Raw genomic sequence first — 13,172 nt, forward strand, 5'->3', positions numbered from 1 at the left:
TGCTGAGGCTCTATAAGCGCCAGGAATTTTGGGCCCCATATCTGAGGAAGGATGTGCTGGCTCTGGAGAGGGTCCAGAGGAGGTTTACAAGAATGATCCCAGGAATGAGTGGGTTAACCTGTGATGAGCGTTTGTCAGCACTGGGCCTGTACTCGTTGGAGTTTAGAAGAATGAGGGGGGACCTCATTGAAACTTACAGAATAGTGAAAGACTTGGATAGAGTGGATGTGGAGAGAATGTTTCCACTAGTGGGAGAGTCTAGGACTAGAGGTCATAGCCTCAGAATTAAAAGGACGTTCTTTTCAGAAGGAGATGAGAAATTTCTTTAGTCAGAGGGTGGTGAATCTGTGGGTTCTTTGTCACAGAAGGCTGTGGAGGGCGTCAGTGGATATTTTTTAATCTCAGATAGATTCTTGATTCGTACAAGTATCAGAGGTGATGGGGAGAAGGCAGGAGAATGGCAGGAGAAGGCAGGAGAATGGGGTTTGGAGGGAGATATAGATCAGCCATGATTGAATGGCGGAGTAGACTTGATGGGCCGAATGGCATAATTCTTCTCTTATTAGGCCATTCGGCCCTTTGAGCCAGCACCGCCATTCAATATGATCATGGCTGATCATCCAAAATCAGTACCCCGTTCCTGCTTTCTCCCCTTATCATTTAATTCTGTTAGCCCTGAGAGCTAAATCTCTCTCTTGAAAACATCCAGTGAATTGGTCTCCACTGCCTTCTGTGGCAGAGAATTCCACAGATTCACAACTCTCTGGGTGAAAACGTTTTTCCTCATCTCAGTTCTAAATGGCCCACCCCTTATTCTTAAACTGTGACCCCTGGTTCTGGACTCCCCCAACATGGGGAACATTTTTTCTGCCTCTAGCCTGTCCAATCCCTTAAGAATCTTGTATGTAATGGCACATCTTCTTCTGGCACAAGAGTAGTCCATTTGGCCCATGCCCTTTCCCCATCTGTCCTCTGCCCCTCTATACCTTTGAAACTACTTTCTCACATCCCCATCGATTCCCCACCTGTTCCTTGTGGTACCCGCCCTACACTATGGGTTGTTCAGAGCAACCTCCCCTCATCAGCCATCCCTGGGCTGTGGTAGAACACCAGTGGACACCTACACTGTCATGGAAGGCCGAGCATCTCCACAGAGGCAGCTCCCTGAGGTCAGGATTAAGCAGCTCCCTTGTGCTCTGAGATGGCAGCATCCAACTGCTGTGCAAGCCTGGCGAGTTATGGGGCTGGACAATAGACAATAGAAAATAGGTGCAGGAGAAGGCCATTCGGCCCTTCGAGCCAGCACCGCCATTCAATGTGATCATGGCTGATCATTCTCAATCAGTACCCCGTTCCTGCCTTCTCCCCATACCTCCTGACTCCACTATCCTTAAGAGCTCTATCTAGCTCTCTCTTGAATGTATTCAGAGAATTGGCCTCCACTGCCCTCTGAGGCAGAGAATTCCACAGATTCACAACTCTCTGACTAAAAAGGTTTTTCCTCATCTCTGTTCTAAATGGCCTACCCCTTATTCTTAAACTATGGCCCCTGGTTCTGGACTCCCCCAACATTGGGAACATGTTTCCTGCCTCTAACGTGTCCAACCCCTTAATAATTTATACGTTTCGATAAGATCCCTCTCATCCTTCTAAATTCCAGTGTATACAAGCCTAGTCGCTCCAGTCTTTCAACATATGACAGTCCAGCCATTCCGGGAATTAACCTAGTAGACCTACGCTGCACGCTACACTGGACGTGACCGGACAAGTGAGGACACGGGGAGCTCTGGAAACGGGGACACAGTCCTGACGTTCTGCACTGCCTTGATCCAGTGCAGGTCAGGATTAACTCGGATTCTCCAGCGACATTTTATGTATGGGGACAGCTAGCAGAACCACTGCCATACAATGCAAAGACACAGGTTCAATCCCGACCTCGGTTCAGAATGTGGTTAAGCTGGAAATGGGTCAGATCCCAAACGGGCTGAGCACAAAGCCCACGCTGACTCTTATACGGCACTGAGGCATTGTGGCTGTCACAGGTGCTGCTTGTAAAATGGAAGGGTCTTGACCCGAAACATCACCCATATTGCCACTACATATCAGGGGTGGGAAGGGTTTGTAAGTTAATGGGCTTGGTGTAAATGAAAAAAAGTGCCCCGAGTGTGTGTAAGGTAGTGTTAATGTTTGGGGATCACGGACTCGGTGGGCCGAAGGGCCTTCCGCGCTGTGTCTCTAAACTAAACTAAAGGGCAAGACTTCTCTCTGCGAACTGTGCGAAGAAGGGCCCTTCTTGCACCAAGAGTGTTGTCTTTATTCTGTTTGTTTCTGCTGTGCCCTGGGGAATTGCTGAGTGATGCTGTTCAGGGACCTTATGGGACAGGCAGCACCTCTGTAGAGAAGGAATATTTATTCTCACCGCCCCCCCCACCCCCATTCAGGGCCGCCCTTTATTCTCACCCCCCCCCACATTCAGGGCCGCCGTTTATTCTCACCCCCCCCCCATTCAGGGCCGCCGTTTATTCTCACCCCCCCATTCAGGGCCGCCGTTTATTCTCACCCCCCCCCATTCAGGGCCGCCGTTTATTCTCACCCCCCCATTCAGGGCCGCCCTTTATTCTCACCCCCCCATTCAGGGCCGCCGTTTATTCTCACCCACCCCCATTCAGGGCCGCCCTTTATTCTCACCCCCCCCCCATTCAGGGCCGCCCATTATTCCACCCCCCCCCCATTCAGGGGCGCCCTTTATTGTCACCCCCCCCCCCCCATTCAGGGTTGCCCTTTATTCTCACCCCCCCCACCCCCATTTAGGGCCGCCCTTTATTCTCACCCCCCCATTCAGGGCTGCCCTTTATTCTCACCCCCCCATTTAGGGCCGCCCTTTATTCTCACCCCCCCATTCCGGGACGCCTTTTATTCTCACCCCCCCCCCCATGCCGGGCCGCCCTTTATTCGCAGCGGCAAGTCCGGCTCCCACACGGGCCCGTCCCTCCATATCCCTTCGTCCCTGCATACCCATGAGCCTAACCTAAATTCTCTTAAACGCCGCTATCGTATCTGCCTCCACCCCCACCCCCGGCAGCACGTTCCAGCACCCACCAACCCTGTGTGTGTGTTTAAACGCCCCACACATCCCCTATAAACTTTTCACCTGAAAATCACGAGAGGAACAGATCGGGCAATAGACAATAGGTGCAGGAGGAGGCCATTCGGCCCTTCAAGCCAGCACCGCCATTCAATGTGATCATGGCTGATCATCCACAATCAGTACCCCGTTCCTGCCTTCTTCCCATATTCCCTGACTACGTTATCATTAAGAGCTCTATCTAGTTCTCTCTTGATGCACAGAGTCTCTTGCCCAGAGTAGGGAAATCGAGGACCAGAGGACACAGGTTTCAAGGTGAAGGGGAATAGATTTAATACGAATCCGAGCGGTAACCTTTTTCACACAAAGGGTGGTGGGTGTATGGACCAAGCTGCCAGAAGAGATAGTTGAGGCAGGGACTATCCCAACATTTAAGAAACAGACAGGTACATGGACAGGACAGGTTCGGAGGGATATGGACAAAACGCAGGCAGGTGGGACTAGTGTAGCTGGGACATGTTGGCCGGTGTGGGCAAGTTGAGCCGAAGGGCCTGTTTCCAAGCTGCATTCTCTGTGTCTCTAAAACAATGCCCTTGAGTATTTTACATTTGCATCCTGGGACAAAGGTTGTGACTGTCTAACCTGTCTATGCCTCTCATACTTTATATATATCAGGTCAGGTGGAATCCATATTTTACGATCAGTTGAGTTTAGTTTATTGTCACAGTGCAGTGAAAAGCTTTTGTTACGTGCTAACCCGTCAGCGGAAAGACAAAACAATCAAACCATTTACAGGACAGGTGGAGCCCATATTTAAAAAAATCAGGTCGGGTAGAACTCGTATTTTATATTTATCAGGTCAGGTAGAACCTGTAGTTTATATATTATCAGGTCAAGTAGAACCCGTATGTTCCCCAGTCAGTGAAACTCCCCTTTTGTTGCCGACCAAGTCTCTGCCCCACTTTAATATAATCCCCTAACAAACCTAGGCTGCTCCACTCCCAGTGTTCAGCCTTAAATCAGCACGTCAGTGTTAATCCAAACTCAGTAAATGTTCTGAAAAGGATTCTTTAATCTTAAGATTTACTCTTTAATCCTATCAAAAGATTTTGCAATTCACTTTACTGAGTTGACTCAGTTTCCTGTTCCAAAATGCATTCATCTAACAGAAATGCCCAAAGAAATAGGTGAAGTGAGATTCCTTTTTTGATGTGTGACTTTGCTAGTTCGGAATGGTTACTGCCTTTGTCCAACAACAACGACCTTGCATTTATTTATCTGTGGTCTTTGGCACGGGAACTACAGTAACTAATCGAGGAGCAAGCAGGCAACCTGTGGTGTTGGAAGCTGTCAGGGGGATGCCATTAGTGATCAGTAGGATTGACTGCCAATAGACTGAGAACATATTGCCTCTCAGTGGCGTTTGCTTGTGCAGATATATTTTGTCTAAAAGAGATATAGGATTTGCTAGATGCAGGAAACATGTTCCCCATGTTGGGGGAGACCAGAACCAGGGGTCGCAGTCTGAGAATAAGGGATCGGCAATTTAGGTATGAGAGGAGGAAAAATGTTTTCTCCCAGAGAGTTGTGAATCTGTGGAATTCTCTGCCACAGAAGGCAGTGGAGGCCAATTCACCAGATGCTTTCGAAGGAGAGTTAGACTCAGCTCTTAGAGCTAATGGAATCAGGGGTATGGGGAGAAGGCAGGAATGGGGTACTGATCATATTGAGTGGCTCAATGGGCCAAATGGCCTACACCTGCACCTATTGTCTATGTTTTTGTGCTTGTCGTATGGGAGAAGAGAGAACGGTCCCGGTTTTCTCGGGACAGAGAGAAAGTGGAATATGGTTGGACTTTATGTTGCTTCCTGGATATGGCAAGACATTGAGATCTTGCCAAAATCAACAGAGAGTTTTGTTTCTTCTCTGCATTTTTCCGATTATGAGATGTATTCCAGCAGGCAAGCTGTATTTCAGTTCACAGACACACACAGGGAGTAACAAGGGGATGGTCAGAGCAGCTGATCTGGGAGTGATATCAGGGAGTGATATCAGGGAGTGATATGGATCCAGAGAGTACCCGGGATCATTTAGTGGGCACGGCGTCTCTTCTGATCCTGGTTTGGTGACTGTGCTCCAAGGGATGGTGGCAGAGTGGAATTTAGTTAATACAATACAATACAATACAATACAATACAATACAATATATCTTTATTGTCATTGTACAGAGGTACAACGAGATTGGGAATGCACTTCCCATACGATGCAATAATTTAATTTAATTTGAGGATGCAATAATAAAATCATACAACTCCCTTCCCAAATTAGAAAAATAGAATTTCCAACATTCGAACCCTCACATTAAGGGAAATTCCTCTCTGTTTAATTCCTCTGCCTTAAATTAGATGAGTCTTGTCTAATTTAAACTGGGAATGAAACTAGTGCTGGGAGGATGGAGACGGTTGGCCAAACCCCATTAACATGTCTGAGCACAGCTCATCCTGTTCACTGTTTTCTTTTCCTGTGGCTGTCAGTAAACAATGGGACCAACGAATTGTAAACACAGATTAGGTAGTTGCTGATATTCAAGCTGCTTTACTCAATGGCAATTAACCTGATGCCAAACTGGGGGTTCAGAAATTAGAAAAAAAGACACAAAGTGCTGGAGTAACTCAGCGGGTCAGGCTGTATAAGGAGCTGGTCAGTCCGCATTTGGAATATTGTGAGCAATTTTGGGCACTGTATCTGAGGAAGGATGTGCTGGCTCTGGAGAGGGTCCAGAGGAGGTTTACAAGAATTATCCCAGGAATGAGTAGGTTAACATGAGAGGAAGAAACTGTTTAAGAAACATAAATACATAAAACAGCAGATGATAGAATTTGGAGCAAAAGACAAACTGCTTGGGAAAGGTTATTAATTTATTGGTTTTGTGTTGATTATACATTGACTGTGTATTTACAGGCCCATCAGTCTGAAGAAGGGTCTCGACCCGAAACGTCACCCATTCCTTCTCTCCCGAGATGCTGCCTGACCTGCTGAGTTACTCCAGCATTTTGTGAATAAATCAATTTGTACCAGCATCTGCAGTTATTTTCTTATATTTACAGGCCTGTTGTGCTGCTGCAAGAATGTCATTGTTTTGTACACATGACAACTAAACACTCGTCAGCCTAAATCTTATTCATTAATCTTTCCAAATGCATGATCTGTTTTCAGCATTTTCTGTTATTTTATTGACAGCATCTTTAGTTTTTATTTGAATGCTAAGAGGTCTTGTGTTTGTGACTGGCTGGTAACCAGAGTATGGTCTCTCTGGTGAGGGGGTTGATGGCTGGAACCAGTCTCCCAGCTTGATTGCTTATTCATCAGTACATCAGGTGCAAATTCCTGCTGTACTGCATTTTAAAATACAATGGGCACTCCGTGAAGGGAACCCACCCACTGTTAAACACTTGGCAGAAATGGATCTGATTGTTTTGCACTTGGAAAAGATAAAGTGATGGCATTGGAAGATAGAAGTTCACAATGAGATTTACAAAAGCCTGTTAATCACTTGGAGGAACGTTATGTTATCAATGGGGAAAAGGCACAACTCGTCCCATTTCATTGTGCTTTGATCTGATTGTGACCTGAATGTTCCAGAATGTTATCAGAAGGGTGTGTTGGAATGCATTTCTTGCTTATAGGGAAGTGAAAGAATTGTTGAGTGTATTGAATTGCACCTCAAGGCAATAGTAACACTGTCCTGCCTGCACTTTGCAAAGCCAGGCCCCTTCTGCTTTGAACTTCACACTGCGATTAGCACAGGGTTCCAATATGCGCGTTTGTTTATTCGAAGCAGAGACAAGGACAGGATGGAGCCATTCTGATAAAGCAAACCCCAAACTTTCCCGCTGAGTTGATCAGTCTGAGTGTTACCTGCAGTCTCTGCTTACTGCAGGGCGAAGGTGAGTCAATTGTCAAGTCCCCCCATTGACAAACTGTACACTGCAAGGGCCAGGAAGCGAATGGTAAGATTATCTCTGACCCCTCTCACCTTGGCCACAAACTCTTTGAAGTACTTCCTTCTGGGAAGCGACTCCGGACTGTCAAAGCCACCACAGCCAGACAGTCAGTCTGAAGAAGGGTCTCGACCCGAAACGTCACCCATTCCTTCTCTCCTGAGATGCTACCTGACCCGCTGAGTTACGCCAGCATTTTGTGAATAAACAGCCAGACATAAAAACAGTTTTATCTGCTGGAATAACTCAGCGGTCTGCAGAAGGGTCTCGACCCGAAACATCACCCATTGCTTCTCTCCAGAGATGCTGCTTGTCCCGCTGAGTTACTCCAGCATTTTGTGTCTGTCATCGAGTGTTTTATAGTCATTGTCAGGAGATTCTTGCTTGCAGCAGCACGGCAGATATATAAACATAGTACTCTGCAAACACCACAATAAACAACAGAAAAAAGTTCACAAAATGAAACACAAACCGTAATATTGTAACGTTATATAAAGTTAAATAATGGTGCAATAGTGTTTGTTTTTATATTGGTTTATCCATGTACTGAAACTTTTGGCTGCCTGGCCACATGGACAAAGTGGCTGAGAACAGCCTTGAGCTGCTCCTTTGCTGATGGTTATTGAGGAGGAAGTGTTGCTGCCAATTCGTACCAATTGTGTTCTGTTGACAAAGAAGTTGAGGATCCATTTCATGTGATAGGAGCAGAATTAGGCCATTCAGCCCATCGTCTGCCCCACCATTCAATCATGGCTGATCTATTTTTCCCTTTCAACCTTCTTTTCCTGCCTTCTCCCCGCAAACCTTTGACACCCTTACTAATCAAGAACCTATCAATCTCCGATTTAAAAATACCCATTGACTTGGCCTGCACAGCAGTCTGATCCAATGAATTCCACAGATTCACCACCCTCTGACTAAAGAAATTCCTCCTCATCTCCTTTCTAAAGGTGCGTCCTTTTAGTTTGAGGCTGCGCCCTCTGTACCTAGACTCTCCCACTAATAGAAACATCCTCTCCGCATCCACTCTATTCAGACCTTTCACTCTTCTGTACATGTTAATGAAGTCCCCTCTCATCCTTCCAAACTCCAGCAAGTACAGGCCCAGTGCCGACAAACGCTCATCATATGTTAATCCAGTCAACTAATCAGTCCTCCTCTGGACCCTCTCCAGAGCCAGCAAATCCTTCCTCGGGTATGAGTATAGTGAGCAGATTTGGACCTCATACCCGAGTAAGACTATCAACCTGACCGAAGGTGGACAAAAAATGCTGGAGTCAGCTTCTCAGGAGAGAAGGAATGAGTGACGTTTCGGGTCGAGACCCTTCATCAGTCTGAAGAAGGGTCTCAACCCGAAACATCACCCATTCCTTCTCTCCTGAGATGCTGCCTGACCCGCTGAGTTACTCCAGCATCTTGTGTCTACGTTCGATTTTAACCAGCATCTGCAGTTATTTTCCCTATCAACCTGACCGATGTGTTTTTATTGCCCTCTATTGACCTCTTGTGGCGGTAGTGGGTCCAGGTTCCTATTGAGGTCGTTGTTGATATGTACCAGAACTGACCTCTCAAAGCACTTTTTAACTTGGACATTAGTGTCACTGAACAATAGACAATAAGGCACCACACCTTACTATTCTTGGGCACTGTTATAATTGGTGCCCTTTTATAGCAAGTAGAAATTGTATATTAATGATTTCCACCAATGATACGAAAATAGGTGGAGGGGCAGGTAGTGTAGAGAAAGCAGAAGGTTGGGAGAGTGGGCAGAGAAGTGGCAGATGGAATATAGTGTAGCAAAGTGTGGAGTCATGCATTTTGGTCATAGGAATAAAAGCAAAGACTATTTTCGAAATGGGGAAAGAATCCATATCCCTATATATTGGCCAATGTCCCTCCAAACCTGTCCTATCATGTACCTGTCCAACTGTTTCTTAAATGATGAGATTGTTTTCTGTAATTATTACATCATGAAGATTATATTTTACAAAAAAAGTTTGAATAAATGCTCTAACACCAAGACAGAGAACATTAAGGGAACATTAAGCTTGTTTGTAAGCTCTGTTATTTTGATGAATCAGCAGCAGAGTCTACAAACTGGCCCATTGCTGGGAAAATGAAGAGAGGAATTGCAAGCAATTACTTCCACACAGAAGGTTCATAGAATATGAAATGCTTTTCACTGTAACTTCATCAAGCGTCAATGGGATTGAGGTAAAAATCAGACATGACCTCAGAGAAAGATGTACCAAGCTCTAGGGGTTAAGTGTCATAGAGTGATACAGTGTGGAAACAGGCCATTCGGCCCAACTTGCCCACACCGGTCAACATGTCCCAGCTACACTAGTCCCACCTAGGTTTGCTCCATATCCCTCCAAACCTGTCCTATCCATATACCTGTCCAACTGTTTCTTAAACGATGGGATAGTCCCAGCCTCAACTACCTCCTCTGGCAGATTGTTCCATACATCCACCACCCTTTGTGTGAAAAAGTTACCCCTTGGATTCCTATTAAATCTTTTCCCCTTCGCCTTGAACCTATGTCCTCTGGTCCTCAATTCCCCTTTTCTGGGCAAAAGACTCTGTGCATCAACCGATCTATGATTTTGTATACCTCTATAAGATCTCCTCTCATCCTCCTGCGCTCCATGGAATAGAGACTCAACCTCTCCCAATAGCTCACACCCTCTAGTCCTGGCAACATCCTCATAAATCTTTTCTGAACCCTTTCAAGCTTGACAATATCTTTCCTATAACATGGTGCTCAGAACTGAACACAATATTCTAGATCCAGTCTCACCATCGTTTTATACAACTACATGACCTCCCAACTTCTATACTCAATACTTTGACTGATGAAAGACAAAGTGCCAAAAGCCTTTTTGACCACCTTATCTACCTGCGACTCGACCTTCAAAGAACCATGCACCTGCACTCCTAGATCCCACTGCTCTATAACACTACCGAGAGGCTTACCATTCACTGTGTAGGTCTTGCCCTTGTTGGACATTCCAAAATGTAATGTCTCACATTTCTCTGTATTAAATTCCATCAACCATTCCTCCGCCCACCTGGCCAATCAATCCAGATCCTGCTGCAATTGTTCACAACCATCTTCACTATCTGCAAAACCACGAACTTTTGTATCATCAGCAAACTTGCTAATCTTGTCCTGTATGTTCTCATCCAAATCATTGATGTAGATAACAAACAGTAACGGGCCCAGCACTGAACCCTGGGGCACACCACTAGTCACAGGCCTCCAGTCCGAGAAGCAACTTTCCACCATCACCCTCTGCTTCCTTCCATGGAGCCAATTTGCTCTCCCCTCGCTAGGATGAGAGGGGACCTTATCGAAACATATAAGATTATTAAGGGGTTGGACACGTTAGAGGCAGGAAACATGTTCCCAATGTTGGGGGAGCCCAGAACCAGGGGCCACAGTTTAAGAATAAGGGGTAGGCCTTTAGAACGGAGATGAGGAAAAACTTTTTCAGTCAGAGAGTTGTAAATCTGTGGAATTCTCTGCCTCAGAAGGCAGTGGAGGCCAATTCTCTGAATGCATTCAAGAGAGAGCTAGATAGAGCTCTTAAGGATAGCGGAGTCAGGGGGTATGGGGAGAAGGCAGGAACGGGGTACTGATTGAGAATGATCAGCCATGATCACATTGAATGGTGTTGCTGGCTCGAAGGGCCAAATAGCCTACTCCGGCACCTATTGTCTATCTCTCCTTGGATCCCATGCTATCTAACCTTCCAGAGCAGCCTACCATGTGGAACCTTGTTGAATGCCACCCACGTACAAAACCTTGCTGACTGTCCCTAATCAGCCCTTGCCCGTCCAAATACCTGTATATACTATCCCTCAGAATACTCTGCAGTAACGTACCAACTGCAGATATTACGCTTCACTGGTCTATAGTTCCCAGCATTTCCCTGCAGACCTTCTTGAAAAGAGGTACAACAAATGAGGAGAGAATTCTGAAATTGAAGGTGCAAAGGGACTTGGGAGCTGATGCAGGATGCCCAAAAAATTAATCTGCAAGTCGAATCAGTAATAAAGAAAGCAAACGCAATGCTAGCATTTATTTTGAGAGGGCTTGTATACAAAAACAGGGATGTAATTCTGAGGCTCTATGATGCGCTGGTCAGGCTGCATTTGGAACATAGTGGGGAAGGATGTGCTGGCTCTGGAGAGGGTCCAGAGGAGGTTTAGAAGAATGATCCCAGGAATGAGTGGGTTAACCTATGATGAGCGTTTGATGGCATTGGGCCTGTACTCGCTGGAGTGGACCTCATTGAAACAAACAGAATAATGAAAGGTCTGGATAGTGTGGATGTGGAGAGGATGTTTTCGTAAGTGGGAGAGTCTTTTAGGAAGGAGATGAGGAGGAATTTCTTTAGTCAGAAGGTGGTGAATCTGTGGGATTCTTTGCCACAGAAGGATGTGGAGGCCAAGTCAGTGGATATATTTAAGGTAGACGATAGATTCTTGATTAGTGCGAGTGTCATGGTTGAATGGCGGAGTAGACTGGATGGGTTGAATAGCCTAATTCTACTCCTATCACTTATGATCTTATGATCTTATGAAACCAGTGAGTTACCAAATGAGTTCAGCAATGAGAGGTTGCAAAAACTCCAGCCAGTTTATCCGCATAGATTTTGAGAATGCGACCAGGAATACCATCAGGTCCAAATGCTTTCTGAGGGTTAACCCTCCTGAAGGATCTTCTGACGTCGGCCTCTGACTGAGAATGTAATACTATCAGGAGGGACCTGGGAAGACACATCAATGTTCTCCCTATTGAAGTGACAGAAGATATTGAGCTCATCCATGAGATGTCTCACTCGAGCTACCGCCTGATTTCACCTGGTAGGAAGTGATGTTGTGCAAGTCGTGCCAACATCCAACCTGCCCTCCAGTTTAGAGCCTTTCTGATGTCTTCGTGCATGAATCTGGAAACTACCGTCCAATCTTCTGTCACTTCATTTGTATTTAATGAAGACATAAATCTCAGCTAGGGCTCCTGCAATTTCCCCTCTAGCTTCCCACCTTGGATATATCCTCGGATATATCTGCTCAGTCCCGGGACATTTTCAGCACCTCCCCGACCATAATACTGACTGCTCTCGAAACTTCCATTGACTGCCCCAAGTAATAAGGCGATTTTTGTCTACCAGAAGATTGTGTCTTTGAAACCCTCTTTCTTCCTGGCAAAGAAAACAGAAGCAGAGGTAACAGAAGGGGTTAACAGGAATTTAAAAAAAGACACAAAGTGCTGGAGTAACTCAGCAGGTCAGATGTCTCCCTTCTAACCCCATTCTCCCCATAACCGATGGGCCGAATGGCCAAATTCTACTGCTATAACCTGTGAACGTGCTTCCAGGATGCTAGATCCTCTAACATTTTTGCTTCAATCCGTGGGAGTCAAAGGTGAGGCAGTTTGCACCAGAATGCAAGAGGCAAAGTGTAAATTACAAAGCAAGTATTTGCTGCAGAAACTGACCTCCAGTCCTGCGGTTGATGTGGAAATAAAGTACGCACTTTGCTTCAGGGACACAGATTTACATCTGTCAAAGGTCCAAGTTCATATGTAACCTGTCAAAGCAGTGGGTGTAAGTAACATCGTTGTACTTGTACAATGACAATAAAGGGTATTTGGATTGTATACACATCGTGCTATTTCCCATGGTCAGGCTTTGCTCAAAACTATCAGAAAATTAAAACTGCAGCAGTTGGATATCTGACGTGAAAACACCTTTACACTGATAAAACAGGGAAAATGCTTCTGACGGAAATCTAAAGAAAGGTCATGAAATGCTGGAAAGGCCTGCTGGTGTGAGTGATGGTCTGATGGTGATTGATGATGGTCAGATGAGCAAATGTAGCAAATGTGTAACACCCAAGCACTAATTAAATTCTGGTAATGACTGCAATTTGTTACTTTTGCCTCTTTCTTACCAAATCAGCTTGACAAACAAGTAGAATCTTCATAAGGAGGCAGTAACTAAGTTGGTCAGGTAGCATCTGTGGAAGCAGTAGCTAGGTGACGTTTCAGGTTAAGACTTTTCTTCAAACTCTGACTT

Source organism: Rhinoraja longicauda, chromosome 4, assembly GCF_053455715.1.
Source record: "Rhinoraja longicauda isolate Sanriku21f chromosome 4, sRhiLon1.1, whole genome shotgun sequence".
NCBI classification, from domain to species: Eukaryota; Metazoa; Chordata; class Chondrichthyes; order Rajiformes; family Arhynchobatidae; genus Rhinoraja; species Rhinoraja longicauda.